The sequence below is a fragment of the Dicentrarchus labrax genome, unplaced genomic scaffold (genome assembly GCF_905237075.1).
Source record: "Dicentrarchus labrax unplaced genomic scaffold, dlabrax2021, whole genome shotgun sequence".
NCBI lineage: Eukaryota > Metazoa > Chordata > Actinopteri > Moronidae > Dicentrarchus > Dicentrarchus labrax.
Window position 1 is genome coordinate 10044092 of NW_026136724.1, and position 12885 is coordinate 10056976.

The 12885-nt window shown below is 41.4% G+C and overlaps 1 long non-coding RNA gene across 1 annotated transcript in view; it reads right to left on the reverse strand.

Annotated features, from left to right (window-relative positions):
• The window catches only part of LOC127359052 (uncharacterized), a 183534-nt gene that overhangs the window by 77700 nt on the left and 92949 nt on the right, over window positions 1-12885 (reverse strand). The window contains exon 4 of the long non-coding RNA XR_007882594.1: window positions 2649-2768. This is a non-coding gene — a long non-coding RNA (uncharacterized LOC127359052). The remainder of the gene's footprint in view (window positions 1-2648; window positions 2769-12885) is intronic.

A 12885-nucleotide genomic window follows, 5' to 3' on the forward strand; every position in this document is an offset into this window, starting at 1 on the left:
GAAGAAACTTCAACTGGGAATTATGTTTTGTAGGGGATGTAAGTATTGCACTTATTCCTCATATTTGCATCAGCCTCAGTGAATAGCAAGTATCAAACGCAAAAGTTTTATCTGACTTCTTTCTTGAGTACATATTACGTCTTACAACTTTTTTTTTTCTTTTTCATCGCAGCAGTGAGTGGTATTCTGTGCCAGCAAAAGCCAGTTTGATGGAGAAGTGGAAAAACAACTTTGAGCAAGGCAGACCTTGAGGTTGGCTGTATATCATTTTCCCCCCACAGTGCGAGTGCATCATTGTCTGGGCTGTACCAGTCAGAAATGACAACAGAGGGTGACACTGAAAGGTCCCGGAGTTCAGCTGCCTGAAAATGTCACTGGGCTGACTCTGACAGAATGCCACACAGGGAGAGGGGAGGGGATATGACAAAACAACAACCTTAAAGTGCTACAGATCTCTCTCTTTCTCTCTCTCTCTCTCACACACACACACACACATACGCTCATGAAAATGCACATATTCTCTTCCTCCTCCGCCCATCACACACACACACACACACACACACACACTCATCTACCTTTTGTTGCCATCTAATCTTAAGCATACACACAGGAGGGGTGTGTAGAGTGTATTAATGTTTCATTGATTAAGTGAAAGTTATTTGATAATTAATTATGCATTCAAGTTATTTAGCCAGCTTCCAGCTTTTTCAAACACTAAGATTTTCTGTTCTGTTTTATATCATTATCAGTTGAATATTTGTTTTTTTAATAATAAAATGTCACCTTGGGCCCTATCTTGCGATCTGAAACGCAAGTATCAAACGCAAAATGCAAGTAGCTTTGTGGGCGGATCTCTGGCGCTGTTGCTATTATGCTGGCGGGATAAATGACTCTTGCGCCCGGCGCAAATCTAAAATGGGTTGGTCTGAAGTAGCTACATTAGTCATAGGTGTGGTTTGGGCGTAACGTGCAATAAACCAATCAGAGCGTCATCTCACATTCCCTTTAAAAGCAGGCGCGCTTGTTCCATGGCGGATTGCTATTATAACGGCGGATTTGCCAGGAGCGGTTCACAGCCGAGGAGACCGACGTTCTCATCAGGGCCGTAAAAGACCGAGAAGTGACATTATTGACATGAAATAAATGTAACACAGCCATACAATAAATCAAAACAATGTAACGCAGCTTCCAGGAAGAAGACCCTGGCCGAGCAGTGCGCAAGGGCCAGCTGAGGAGGGAGCGGCGCAAACACCAAGGTGCAGAGGATCCAGACCCACTACACGCCGGAGGACCACCCGTTCCTGCAGCAAACCGGGTTTGACATGCTGGAGCGGGAGCTGTCCGGGATGCGGCAAAGTATTAATGCCCGTCCTGACCGGGTGGCGATGTTGCTGCTGCCTCTCAGGCGCATCCCCTCGAGTCTGCGCCCTTAAAATGGCATCTGTATAAGCGCCACTGACTTTAGACTAGGTTTTTCCTGGTCTGTAGCGGAATTGTTTTCTGAAACAGCAAAATAGCACCAGGGAACGTTTGCGCCGGAACATGCCTCCTCTTTTCGCTGAACCGCCCCCCCGGAGCGCAAGTTCATTCCCTAATTTAAGGACGTGCATCGGTGGAGGGAAAATTCCAATGTGCGTCGAGTAGGAATTATACAAGCGCCAGTGTACAAAGTCAATTGCGCTGAGTGCAAGATAGAGCCCCTTGGGTTTGAATGAGCATTTTTTACAATGTTCTGAGATTTTATATAATGAATTACCTGATTAAAAACATAGTGGCACAATCATTTGACAATGAAACAAACCATTAGTTGCAGCCCCATGAATTTGTGATTCATGAAATCAAACCCTGTTTTTCATACCATTTATGGTTGGCGTTTCCAGCCATAGCCATTAAATATTTTTACATGCCGTAGTTACATCCCGACGCAGTTGTTTTCATTGTGAATGGCGGAGTCTGCCATTTCCCACTGGATGCAGCGTACACACAGGGGATTCACAGGGAAATTATGCATGTATGTAATCCATTGTTACTGTTTTTATCTCCCTGATAAAAGCCTTCCTACAGTCACATCAGAGGTTCACAAAGTAATATCCTACTGCCGCTGCTCTACATCAAAAGCATTGATGAAATGAAACACAGGGGTGGCTTTTATTGTGAAGTAGTAAGAGGAAATGCACTGTATTGTCACAGAGGTTAGTGCCAACTGCGATTGTTGATCAAAAATGCATCTACAAAACAAGACAACTTTTTAAATAGTGTTTGTTGACGTATTCAACTGCACTTGCTGTTACCATGGTAACCGCAAGTGTCACCAAATCAACCAGAGCTGAAATGTTAAGCATTACAACTTCAATCTAGTTGATTTACAGTCAGCCAATTATAAATGTACATACTGACTGGATTTTTGGAACAAAAATCAGGATGCCAAATAGCAGACGTTGTTTGTTTGCAGATGTTTCTACGAGTGTGTGAGTTAAAGCGCACATGCAGTAGTGCATGTACTGGAGGTATGTAAGGTGTGGATTCATCACAGCTTTCAATCCTTTGATATGTGACTGAGGGGAGGAGAGGGTAAAGCTGAAACGTCTCTCCTCATTAGACCTGACTCCCCCTCTCCTCTGCCGCTGACAGAGACACTCATATCCTACCTCCACCAGCCAGCTCTCTCAGTATGGCATCCGTCCATCCGCATGAGTAACTGTAGCTCTTCCCTCAAGTCAAAATCAGTGCATTCGCTTGATCCGATTGGCCACGCACGTCAGCATCACCTTGTGTGAACAGAGAAGATAAAGAAAAAAGGTTCACTGTCTGAAGTCTGGCCAAGTGCTGCAGCTTTGCCATCACAAAATGAATGTAAAGTACATTTCCTCTGGGTGTCAATGTATTGTTTCAGCTCCTAATCTCTCCATGCTGTCAACCTTGTTTGTCTCGTCCTTGTAGTTACTCCGAATTTGCTATAGCAATATCATTGTAAAGGGCATGACGGATAAGATATACCTGTTGAAAACATAGAAAGACTTGTGCTGACTTCCATATCTCTATGAGGTAATGGATATTTACAGACATTGCACGTTTATTTACAACTGGGGTCTTATTTGCATAGTTCTGACATTATTGCTTGTGTTTCTTCCCCTTTCATATTATCCCAAACTTAATTACTTAATTAAAGTAAGACCCATGTTAATTCAAGAAACTGAATTAACCTCTAATATCTTCAACTACACTGAACAAAATTATAAACGCAACACTTTTGTTTTTGCCCCCATTCATCATGAGCTGAACTCAAAGATCTAAGACATCCACACATTTTCGAGTGGCCTTTTATTGTGGCCAGCCTAAGGCACACCTGTGCAATACCCATGCTGTCTGATCAGCATCTTGATATGCCACACCTGTGAGGTGGATGGATTATCTCGGCAAAGGAGGAGTGCTCACTAACAGATTTTAACAGATTTGTGAACAATATTTGAGAGAAATAGGCCTTTTGTGTACATAGAGAAAGTCTTAGATCTTTGAGTTTAGCTCATGATGAATGGGGGCAAAAACAAAAGTGTTGCGTTTATAATTTTGTTCACTGTAGGTACAAATATATTCTCAAATGCAGAGTAAGATTTATGCTAAATAATCATATCATATTCATTAGATACAAGAGACTGCTCAAGAAATGGGTGATAAAATCTTTCCTGACACTGAACTCTTCTCCTCTCGCCTTTATTTTAAATTTTCTATGAAATTCTTTGCAAAGCTTCTATTCTGGAGACACAAGCTGAATACACCGAATAATCTCCCAGATAATAATGGAGAGGTTCAGAAACAATAAGGACCACCACAGTGTGAACAATTTCTCTTTGAATAGAGTGAGATTTTTAATTTATATAGCAAGGCAGCAGAGTAAAAAGAAAGCACAATATGTGACTAACTGCAACCTAGCACCAAAAGACGACTCAACCCTGCTGCCAATGGAAGGACGGGAAGCACCTGAGCGTGGCACCATAATTGCTGACAGAAAAGAGAAACTAGCATTATGTTTTTACTCATTTCAAAAACATTTCATTTATATGTTTGTACATGAAAAAATAAATCCTGGTCGCAAAATGCCTGACAGGCCTTTTTCACATCAGACATTTTGACTTGTCATAATAGGAAAACAGCAACAACATTAGTGATAGCTCTGTTCTATTCAAAGCCTGCACAATAACAGCACACTAAAACCAAAGCAGCTAAATGGATTTCAGCCATCATTAATTTTATTATTGACACCTGGGCTTTTCCTACTGTCACGTATCCAAATATCTTTCATAAAAAGGGCTTATTGTATAATCAGTGCTCATAGGCTTAGATACATATTTAGTCCTATTATTACTAAACTGTGTGCTATTTGTCAGGATAGTAGACACAGGACAGTTATGGGTCATACTGTATCAGGTCTACTTCATGGTGTCTGTCTTCTAGACCCCCGTTCCACTCACCCCCAACCCTGCCTCACACTACTTTAACAATTGGGTAGCAGGTGCATGAATAGAGTAGTCACAGCTATACATCCAAGGTTGCATTAAAAAAACCTCTCACACAGATGCTGCCAGCTGCATGTGTGTATTACACAATTACACACACACACAGCCGAGAGGTTTCCCTGGCAACCGGAGGCCAGGAATGGACTTCTATTGAACCGAAGCGTTTTAGTGCATATGACCATTTGACCACATGTTGAATCGTCCTGCTCTTGCAGGAATCGACTCTTTTATTCAAAACATTTGACCAAAAACTTAAAACAGCTAATATAAAGATTTGTGAAAGGATTTTTTCAAAAACTAGACAATCACCCCCCCCCCCCCAAAAAAAAAAAAAAAAAAAATCAAAACAAATCAAAAAATTTTTGTATATCTCTTAAAACACAGAGTTTGTTCCCAACAGCCTGGGTAGTTTCTTTTATGGATTACTGAGCCTATGATAAGAGTGCTTGCACAGATGTTATCTTCGCGCTGCACGGCTATGCAGATGACTTTTACAGCATGTGCAGAGTCTTCAGGTATCCATTTTCATAAAGACACATTATGCTGTGATGAACAATCATTTGCACCCAAAAGCACTGCGGTGTTAATTGGAAGAGCTGTTGTTATTCTCCAGTCATTCGTAAGAGCCAAAATGTGTCAATACCACCACCTTTCAGGAACTGTATATGATCATGTCATAGTTGCTAAATTATCAGCTACAAGGCAGAGCGTGAGCCAAAGTGAGTGAGTGAGTGTGATTGCGAGAGAGAGAGAGAGAGAGAGAGAGAGAGAGTGAGGTCACAGGGAATGAAAATAAGCACGGTTTGAATCTAGCACAGGTTAATTTAAGACTATCAAGTTTGCTAATTGGTTTTAAATGAAGTTCTCGCTCTCATGCATGCATGTCCAATTAGTGGAGCGTTAACTTTGGGATAGAATCTCTTCCTCTCACCGTTTGCAAAATGCAACAGACGAGCACTAGTCATAAGCCGTCAATTCAATCAGTCTCTCTCTCTCTGTCTCTCTGTGATGCAGGAGAAAAGTGCCTCCTGGGGGATCTTATACCTTATGGTGGGTGGTAGTTTTAGACTGCTTGGAAAGTAAAGGGCTAAAAAAAAATCCCTTAAAAAAAAAAAAAAAAAATACAAACACACACACACACACACACACACACACACACACACACACACACACACACACACACACACACACACACACACACACACAAACAAAAAACAAACAACAAACCACCACATCATTTAACATCAGATAAATGTTATAGACGTCTATATATGTGAAAGCTGCATGTGCATCACGCGTTCAGTATTTTCCAGGTGAGCATTTCAGCATCAAACACGGCTACATGTTCGTTTTTATCTTTAACATGCTTTCATCAAAGCGCAGACATAAACAAAGGGGAAATGTTATTTTCTTTCTCTATGAAATGGGATGGGATTGCATCAACTCTTTTAACATTTTATTTTCACGCAGGTGATGGTAGAAAAAAAAATATATATATAGAAAGAGAGAATTATAGACTGATTTTTTCTGTCATAACCTTGAGACTGCTGAGCATAAAAATCAAAGCATATAGTTCTGATAAATCTTATCACGTCTGTAGACATGAGGCACGCTCAGGGGTTGGACTGATAGTGTCATCATAAGAGGATGTTGGAAAGGTAAGCTCACATACTTTATCTGAAGATTAGAACTCCATGTGAGGGGAAAACAGGCACTTTTTCATTGGGGAAAAAAAAAACAGCAAGGAGGGCCTTTTGACAATCCTGGGAGTTGCAGTCGCTCTCTTTGGGGTGAACGTCTTGATCAGCGAGAGGGGAGGAACAGGAGGCTGGGAAAACAGCTTGTACAGCCGGTATAATCAGCCCCAGCTTTGGCAGAGAGTGGCAGCGCTTTATTACTTGTCTAAGTAAATGTATAATTGAGCGAGTCACTTCATCCGCTAGTGCGCTAGACTGTACTGCGAACACTGGCAAGACACAAATTAATTTATTTGAAGTGAAAAAACTGCCAGCGAGCTCAGTGACGTGCATCAGGAAGGAGTCAGGACACTGGGATTCTTGCAGTCTTAAGACACGCAAGTTTTTTGGGGGGAATAGTGAAAAAAAGTCTGTTCTATTTTAAACTATATTTCCAAAAACCCTGGAAATGGTGCAGAGTATATCGCTTGGCCCCCCTGGGGGATGGTATTAAATGAAAACACTGAGATCAAACATTCCCTGCACTTTCAATTCGATGCCATTCCACTTGAGCTCACTTGATCTCTTATGTAAAAAGCCATGTGTTGCAATTAGTTCTGATTTAGTTTGTTTTATTAAAACATAGCCTGGAGGTTGTGAGAGAAGTCAGCACATTAATGTTCATCCTGGCATTCCTATCTGGAAGTCAAATGTTAAAGCCATTAATCTGAACCCTTGAGCTACAATTTGAGCTATAAGGAAGATACCTCTAGCTCATTACTATTCAATAGTACAAAAGCGGCGGCTAACTTTTGGCTCATGCTTAGGGAACTGACATCAGTGTGCACAGTTTCTTACTGACAAATGTAGAAAAAGAACCACTACAACAAGATATCTTACTCTTGAGAGAGCAACGGTCTTCATCATACCAGCTTGAACACGGAGCACCTCAACATTATGGAAAGGGGAACAGAAGGGGTTTAATTTCCACAGCACTTTCTGCATCATTAACGATGGCTTTGATTAATGGTTAACATCCACCCAAAGCCCCACCTGTGAGAGTCGCAATAAAGATGATCATTTGTCGGGCCGCAGCCGCATTCGATTCCCACACGTAGACGCAAAGAGAAAAAAAAAACAGGAAAGTGAAGGCACAGGGGGTTCATTTTCACTCACACCTGTCCTAAAGTCACCACTGTTGTAAATATTGTGACTTTCTAATCAGCAGGTCTGGTGCCAGTGCAGAAGGGGCACACAGTAGGCGTGTTCAATAGGGAAAATAGCCTTGCATCAATTCTCCCGTTTTATGCCGACCTCTTCGCTGTTTGCAACCCACCCATGTAATCCATCATGGAGACATTAATTATGTACTAGGCTCTTCCAGGACAAAGACTCTAATGAAGGGCCTGTCAACACAGGCCTTTCCCTGAAAACAGTGCAGTCACGGAGGTGGGAGGGACGCTCGTGCTGAGCCCCCCCACTTGGATCTGATTTTGAAGAGGAAAGCGAAAACAGTTCAACTGCACTTTCAGCACCTGCATTGTGATAATGCTTGCTCAGTGCACACCTGGAAATGCAAACTCTAATGAATACACATAGGCCATTGAGGTTAGAGCTAACTTGCTAGCAATGCTACCAAACTTGATTAATGGTCATTACCCAGGGGGGAGGCTATTTTTCTATTTCTGTAACAAATTTGTTACAATTTGTGACAATTACTTTTTTTGTTCACAAAAGGTTTCGCCAAATGCTATTATCTTATCATTTTTAGTATGGAATTTTTAGGATTTATGGGAGCTGCAGCAGTGGTTGCAAGGAGCAGGTAACAGTTTTAACATTCAATGAGAAAACCTTTGGTTTAATAGTTGTTATTTCTGACTTTTTCTGACAAAAAGTTGACTTGCCATCTTTCACGATAGTAGCTAGGGAGCTAGCAAGCTATGTAGGAAGAGGCCTTCCCCTTTCTTAACAGACTGTTAATCAACAGAGACTGTATTTAGCAGTTTCCAATCACATTCAGACTCAAAACTGGAAAAGCTACACAAGGGATGTAATTATTCTTTCCTGTTCGTGACATCACAACAAGAGGTTCAAAGTGGCTTGTTCAAATGGAACATGCAATTCTTTTACATCAAAAGTTGGTGAAGAGTACCAGCTTTGTGTTTTAACAGCACTTAAATAACATCTTCAAGTGCAGAATCCATCTCAAGAAGACAGTTGTTGTTTACCATAATACCCCTCATTTAAATGTTATTACCTCTCAAGAAATTGCTGTCTTCAGTCAAAACACAAAAATCCCAACAGGGCAAATGGACTGAGTCAATCTCCAACGTACTTCAGAATAAAACTATTAATATGTCATAATAGATATTTTTACCTTGTTTGTTCACTGTCTATTTCCTCGCATACAACAATTAGCATTTTTGAAGAGTAGCTCCTCCAAAAATGCTATTTTACTTCCTAATACTGTATCCAATTATAGACAAATGTATTACCATAGGGAAATTAAAGCAACAAGACATATTCACTTTCTTGCCAAGAGTTAGATGGGAAGGCTGACATTATATTTTATGTCTGTATGTTAAATATGAAGCTAGTGCCAACAGGTGATTAATGGAAGCAAACCATAGGCAAGGCATATTTGTGTTATAAGAGCTAGATACCGTGTGCCAAGATGACACCTATTCAGTCCAATGGCGCATCCGCCTAAAAGGCTTGCGAGTCTTAGAGCTGTGTTCCCATAGACTTTACATTGTAATGAAGTAAGATTTTTTATTTCACTTTTTTCTAACCTTAAACAAAGTTTTAAAAAATCTGAAACAAAAGTTCTGTACGGATTGGGTTTGGACAGAGCTTGGCTAGTTGTTTAGCTATCTTAAAGGCTGCTTGTGGTAGCTTCACAGTTACTGTACAGACATGAGAGAGGTATCAATTTTCTTGTCTGACTCTCGGCAAAAAGGGAAAAGGTAGAACTTTTCATTTAACCCAACAAATCAGCAAGCATGTTGTGTTACTGAAGTTTCACCTGTGAAGTTGGTCCTACCCATGACTCTAGTGGGATCTATAATCATGTGCCCCAGACAGACATGACAAGTCAGCCAAGACAAAGCACCTCCCTGCCAGCGGGCCAGAATGAGACAGAAGTGTGGAGGCGGCGTGATGGATTTAAGGCAGAGCCAGGACAGGGCTGCTGCAGCTCTGCTCTGTGTTTCAGCTGGACACCTCGCAGCAATCGCAGCCCTCACTGAGCTCTGAGCCCCGGAGGCACAGAGAGACAGCTCAAGGTGTGAAACTCAAGCCATAACTGAGCCGAGTGGGCTTTTGTTTCATGGCTAATTACCGCTGACTCCTGGCTCTCATCCCCCTTCCCAGCGACCCCCCCATACCCCCTTGCTTTCTCTTCCCTCTATCACCCCTCTGCCTGCTCCGTCTTGCTGTTCACCAGTGGAAAAGGTATTACTAATGACAGAAGAAGGTTACCCAATTTATCTTCGGGCAAAACCTTTCAGAGTTAGCTCTCCTTGTGTCCCTGCAGAGCGCAGATTGCCAGAAGAAAAAGAAAAAAAAACACACACACACACACACATAACAAACAGCAACAGCTGCAACCAGGGACTTAGATGATCCCAATCTGACTGATTGAAATGATTAAAATCATTTTCTTTTTCTTCCACTTTTTTTGTTCTCAATTCATACAGCTGCAACCTTAGGACCAGCAGGGAACCATCTGAAACCTCATTTAGATGCTATGGGCTAAGAAATTTAAATTTTTTGGAAAACCTTAAAGTATTCTCCTTTGAGGTGGCTCCCGGATCCAGGTGGTGTGCTTTCGATGCAGATGTGATTTATCACAGAGGATGAGAAGAAAGACCAGAGGGGAAAATGTCAGCTTGAAGAGTGGTGGTTTTGACCCTGTTACGCAGTTTGAAGTCCTTTAGGAATTGTGAGCAATCAGCAGTTAGATAACACAGAAAGTAACATTGGTGCTTGCAGGTTTAGATGACATCTAACTCTCCTGGAGTCATAGCACGTCATGGTAGTAGTCAAGGTGAAAACTGTTTAAGTGGCGCTCTCCCCTTGAGGAACTGTCGAAGTACTCTTGAGTATGTTGCTTAATGCCACCTAAGCTGTTTAATGGCCATTAGTAAAATACTGGCTGTAAAGACACAGATGTGACCATACATAAGCCACATGTTTGAAGGATAAGAGACAGGTCCTGTGTTTACACACTACTGATGGGGTGAACCAAGGTAAAAGCTATTATTCCTAATGTAACAGAAGCAGTTACAAAGGGACTTTCTAGATTTGAGACAATTTAAGTTTTTTTTAAAAAGCAATCGCTGCAATGCAAAGTCATATTGTGCACATAAGGCAGGGTACTGCTAGCAAGCAGTAGGCATACCATAGCAATATTTCATTAATAAAATAAAAATAACTTCACAACGCACCCTAATTTAAATATGATATAGATTGTTTTATAATAGGGAAAAGTTTGTTATGTTGGAAAATACCTCTTTTAGCTGTTTTTCCGAGAGTTAGATAACAGTGTTGATACCACGCTCCACTGGCTTAGCTTAGCGATTGGAAACAGGGAACAGCTAGCCTGGCTCTACAAGGGTTGGGTGCAGGGACTTCCGGAAGAACAATTATTTATTCATTTATTTTTTAAATGGTACAAAGTGAGATGTCATCCTACAGTACTTTTTAGCTTCAGACCCAGTAAGAGTAGTCGTTTCCCCCTGCTTCCAGTCTTTAAGCTAAGCTAGCTATAGCTCTATATTTAAAGTACAGACATGAGTGGTATCTTCTCATCTCACTCTTGGCAAGAAAGCCACCAAATACCGTGCACATGTATGACTACAATAGAGGGTGTTAGAAAATAGCATGTATATTCAGTTACATTTTTTTTTAATATAAAACAAGAGATAGCTTGGCATTAGAGAGAGTGCAAAAAAGAGCATGAGTGGGGAAGAAAGAGACTGAAAAAGGCCATAAAATGAGGCTGAAATGCAAGGAGAAAGTGACTGACGTGTCTATGCTAAATAAATGAGGAGCAGGATGTCCACAGCTGTTGCCGACTAAACCCTGATTAAACAGTTATTAATCAGCTGAGGCCAAAAGAGTCACTCCAACATTCATCAGGCTTTATCTGCTCTGCAAAGGCCAAAAATGTAGAACCACTGACACAGGCGGATTAAAAAAGGTGGACCAATAGGTAATCGTATTAAGAGATTTTATTTTAACATGCGTGTCGTAGGTCCTGAAGGTGATCAAGTCGGTGATCTTTAGTTTCACCACGTGCTGTAATAAAAGGAAACATTTCTATTACATGAGGATGTTACATAAAGAAGGGGTATCAGATTTGTCAGCTGAGGGAGATTTTTACCAATTCTCTGCCGTCGTCACCTCCTCCATCATCCCTGCGCTGTCCTGCCTCATGTCTGCCAGAAATGCCAAACTATTAAGTAACGCAATTTATCATGACACTCCATGTTCTCTGTGGCGGCTGTGCCTCCTCTGTCACTGCACCTGGGCGAGCTGTCAGTTTGAAACCCACCCCCTGTTTTGACCTTTGTGATATTCATCTTATTAATTTTCCCACCCATTCCCTTTGAAGGTACACAAAAAGCTGCCAATTACCTCTGCGGTGCGCACAAAGACATAAATACGGTGGAAGATTTATGGCAACAAGGCCATTTTTGCTGAAAACGCTGATTGGCTGACTGATATGGCCAGCAGCGGAGCCTGCAAACTGCAGAGTTTGTAGTGATGTCACTGTAAAAATGCTTGAAAAACTATACTGCGACATATGGGAATAAACATCCACCGCTCAGTGTTGGTGGTTTAACAAGGTTTCAGTCTGGTGTGAAAGATCTATGAAATGTGACCGGGCCAATATGGATCTGTCTATAAAAAATATACTGAGTGAAATTAATTTATGTAAATGATAGGTGACGGTAAGGTTTAGGGTCTCTTGAGACATGGCATTTCATTATTTTTTTCCCCCCAGCACTTTGACATAATTGCAAGCTCTAAATCTATGATCGGCTTGTGCAAGCCCAAAACCCATAGTGATGCTTGACATTTATGGTGGTCCACCTCCTGTGAAATGATAGAAAAGTGCGGATGATGGAGAAAAAATGAAATCTAATTCTGACCTGCTGAAGAAAGCAGGCAAAGATTAGGTAGAGTGCACGAAATGTACAGAAAATTACGGATTGAAGTGTACGGGCATATGAAACTGAAGGAGCGTTTAATTAGAGGCTTTGCTATTGATTAAGCTGGGCAGACGTGGGTTTTTCATGAGCTGCTTGGGCTTTTGTGGAGCAATTTATTTTCCAGCAGGTAGAGAGGATCCATCCTGCAGAGAGATGAAGCTGTTGGATGAAGGAGTTTAAGATAAGAGAGGGAACGGCAAGGAAGGCCAAGAGAGAGATGGGAAAGAGACAGACAGATATAGATAGATTTGTATTTAATTTACTTGATTTAACTACACAAGCAGGAGAGGTTAATTTATACTGAGGGTTAAAAACCTGCAATAGGAAGCAGGAGAATCAATAGAACTCAATAGAGACGGGAACGGCGAGAAGCTGGGTGAATGTGGTGCAGAATAACAAGCTGAGAACAATTCATGGTGTAAGAGATCAGCATAGCAGACTACAGGACTGTGTGTTTGCGGCGAGTCGGGGGGGGGT